The following is a 4,407-nucleotide window of genomic DNA, read 5'->3' as shown; positions in this document are numbered from 1 at the left end:
ATTGGTAGTCATTACTGTAGCAACTAATTTCAAGCCAAGAGATATAAATGTCTCTTTGTGCTGACTGGCGGGGTGCTGTAAAACAACGCAGCGAGCCAACCAAACACACATACTCTCTCTTCCTCCGTGGGGAGACAGTATATATTTCAGTGGTATAGCTGGGACTGATTGCCATCAATCAAGACTTGGATTCCCAGTCCATCTCCACATATAAGTAATCTGAGTGAAAGGCCAATCTAATTCACGATTATTATTTGGTAAACTCCTGAAACTTTATTAGATTAACTTTTTGGAGAATATAATAGAAATAATCAGTTCATCGATTCAGGAAAAGATCTCAAAAGTCGAAATGCTTCCAAAATTAGATCTTCTCTGCTTTCAAAGGTAAGCAGATGGAAAACATTTGATTCTTATTTATTACCAGTTAAATTTATGTCCCTTATTTCACCATAAACTACAAGACTTCACAGAAGTGTATCTTATTTCACTGATCTTTAATAACCTGAAAAGCGGTAACAGAAACCTATAATGAAGCACCCCATATACTGTAAATTAAAAATAAATAAGAGACCTCAAAGAGGTTTTCTTCAAAAGCTGCTTCATTTTAGTGTTTCATTTTATATATACACTAAGAGAGAGACATCTGTAAACATTTCTAAAGTATAATGCAAAGGAACTAGCTATGTTATTATCTATTCTAAGCACATGGTTCAACATTTGTTTATGCAAACCATATAATTGGAAACTCTGTCCATTTTCTGCTTGTGCTAAATATTCTGTGTATAAATACTTTTCATAGTAGATAAATAGGGTTTTTATTTAGGTCTTATCACCTTCATATTACATATTCATTGATTTCTAAACTGCCTTAAACAGCTCTGTAGATGTGAAACATTATGAATTCAGTTTTGGCACCTTGGTATTAAATTTGCATATCAGGTCACGCACCGCTTGACATACATGCAAAATTGCACTGCGGCTATTTTATTACAACCCACAAAAGATATTCAGAAACTGCATGCAGCATCAAAATAAATTAAAATGGATAAAAGACCCAATAGTGAGCCACATTTTTTTTATTGTTTAGTAGTGCCTAAAGCCATTTATACGTTCTAGTCAATAAACAAAAGTTAGACTAAAACAATTTTTAGTCTTTTTGCTATTATTTTTTAATTGTAGAGGTAAATATATTTCTTTATCCCTCTACCAATTGTATCATACTTGAGGCTTGAATTCTTTGAAATGTATGCTATAAAAAGTAATGTATATGGATCACTGGCAAGGCTTCATGTTTCTCTGCATAAGTTAGAATGTATACATCAAGAGTCAGATGTACAAAGCAATATATTTGTCCAGTTGATTCTGTATTTGAAATGTTTTTGTAACTTACTGTGTATGCCAAGACTGCATTTACATGGAGACTCCGCATTTAACCAAAGTTAAAAGTGCATCAGTGCTGTTCAGATATAACAGTGCCCTTAAAATGTATCAACTAACTACATTAGGTGGTCTGTCTGCAAATTACCCTCTTTACATTCAGTAAGCTGTAGCAAAGACATTTGAAAATTAAATAGTAGGGGACACATTTTCCAATTGCTCCTCACTAGGGCTACATTTCAATGCCTACAACATTTCAGGATAAATAATTTGGCATTTCCGTCACTTGTTCCCAGGCCATGCTCACTTGGCTGCTTAGGTACCTCATCATGCCTGCAAACTGGGGACTTGGGTGTCCTACGACCTCTCAGTGGGGCAGACCGGTGCCCAGGAGGCAGCAGTGCCAGCCCAGTGCAGGTGCAGAAAGACCAGGTGAACGTGGACAGCCCGGCTGCCTCTCCCAGCTCCACTGCCCGCACCCTGTGCTGCAGCCAAATGGACGGGCAGCATGAGAAGCCATCGTGCTGCTGGAAGGAGCTCCCGAAGAGCCAGCCAGAGCTTGCGCTGGGAGCTTCTGCTGCCTGCCCAACACCACGGTTGCTTTTATCACCCTGTGAAAAGCGACAGTTCCCTTCCATGCAGAATTAGGCAGTACAAGCATCATCTTGCTCTGTTTTGGGTAACAAGCACCTGTGAGCACAGGAATGAGCCTGTCTTCCTCAAACAGCTCAACTCCGGCCCCTGTGCCAGAGCATTGGGACCTGCTGCATCCCCACAGGCCTGCAAGGGGTCAGACAGAAACATGCTCCGAGACCCACAGCTGCGCACGCACCATCGTACCCCCCAACTCCTCCCACACGTGCTAGGGTGCACAGCAGACATGACTTTTCCTATGTGTTCTACTTGATCACTAATGACCCTTAAACCTTGAGAGATCTGTTAGAAAAAATGGCTGTGGGGGGTTGTTGAAGAGATACAGCAGTGCCTTCTAAATTGTATATTCCATCAAATCAGGGCAACAGCCCAAACAAGGGAAATCCTGTAATTAACACACAGCAAACTTGAAAGCACATTTTACTGAGTTGGTCTAACTCAAGCTAACAAGCAAATCAGACGACAGAGCACCCAGATAAAGTCAGTGACCAACCTTCACGCACACAAACGAAGTAGATGATGCTTACACAAGTTAGTAGCTGCTGTTGGGCCCTCAACCAAAACTTTGGGCTTCTAAGTTTGCTCTGTTTCTTCTCAAAACTTCACAAAAGGAACCTGAACTTCTACACTCCTCAAGAAGAACACTCACTGAACTCAGGAGAAGGATCAGAACCTTATCTGTAGTAGATGGCAGAGGCAGACAGGCCTCTTAAGAAACCTGCATGACTGCAGCAAAAAAATCTAAGCTAATCAGGATCACTATCTTTGTAACAAAAACCTTAAAAAATTGACATAATATAACAAATTGGTTCAAAGCATTACTACAGACCACCATGCTAAATTCCCACATCCTTAGCAGTTTGTAAAAATGTTTAATTTATGTTTATGTATTCTTATTCAAAATGTTAGTTAACAGCCTGTAGGGACCTGGTAATAGGATCCTTTTTTCTTTTTTATGTTTATTAGCTACATTAATGACTGTTTCTGCAATTCTGCTACAAAGACTTGCGTTAATGAACGCCAATTAATTCTGAAATTATTTTAAACAAAGGGTGATAAGAATAACCAATCAACCATGACAGTGTAAAGAGCAAGCAAGCTGCTGTGACCTAATTTTTCTGTGTTGATTCTTTGCTATCAGAGTGCATTGTTATTCATTAAGAACACCTATAGCTTTTGCATATATATATATATATATATTACAATATTATGATTTTGGAAATGCTCTGGTTCCTTTTCAACATGGGAAATTACTGCATTTAAACTACAGGTTTCAATAATACTGACTCACAAACTGCAAATACCTCAGAGGTCAGGCATGACTCCACCAGCATTAGAAGACCCTTACTAATTTCAGCTTCTTAAAATTTGAGACATGAGGGCTGGCTCAAATGCTTGGAACATTTGGCCTTCCAGACAGGAATATAACAAAGAACCATCTCCCTCATTCACATTGTTTAATTAAAGGCATAATATCAATCAATCTATTTATTTATTTATTTTCTACAACAAATTAATCTTTTAGCCATTTAATTCAATTCACAAGGACCTGAATATAAAAGAATTCCCTGAAACTGGCAACAAGTTGAGTGATTACACTCCTGAAATAACACATATATGTGTCAAATCTGACCTAAAAAGTAAGTAGACCATGCAGGCAGATATGACTTTTATGTGCCTATTGAGTGAACAAACATTTTAAAAGCCATCCAACACTATTTGAAATTTAAACAAAACGAACTGAAATTGAGACAAGCCATTTACGTTTTCACCTGGTACCCACTCAGGGTATGTGCTTCCACTGCAAGAGCCTTTCCAATAACAAAAGCTAGATTTTAAAGTTAAAACTTCTATAAATCATAGAGTGTACAAACAGACCACATTCTACCATTTCATTCTATAATGGTCAAACAGGAGGGAATGGACCTTGCTTATTCATGGTTTATTCATAAAATGTCCACTTTAGTCCCAACATACTAAGTGGCATTAAATTTATCACACAGTAAAAAGTCATGTTTATCAGCAGTTTTTCAGCTGGAGATAACACCAGTGTTTGACAAAGATGCAGAAAATCATTAAGCCTTTGAACAGTCAAGGCCTCTACTGAAGAAAGTACTAGTTTGTCCCATGAGTCTTACCACATCCAGTGCTATGGGATCATACTATGGAAGACAGAAGAATATGGCGTGGATTACAAAAGGCACTACTAAACGACAAAGTAGTATACACAAAAACCATCATTTTGTGAGTTCACTGTTGTCATGGACAGAGTATAAAACAAAAATTAGAGAAATTCAGCAGAAAACCACCACCACATCCTAAGTGACAACATAAACTGTATAATTCCTGACAGGCATATATATGTGATACTACTAC

Source organism: Antrostomus carolinensis, unplaced genomic scaffold (genome assembly GCF_000700745.2).
Source record: "Antrostomus carolinensis isolate BGI_N321 unplaced genomic scaffold, ASM70074v2 scaffold19021, whole genome shotgun sequence".
In the NCBI taxonomy this organism is placed as follows: Eukaryota; Metazoa; Chordata; class Aves; order Caprimulgiformes; family Caprimulgidae; genus Antrostomus; species Antrostomus carolinensis.
This window is presented reverse-complemented; position numbering follows the sequence as displayed.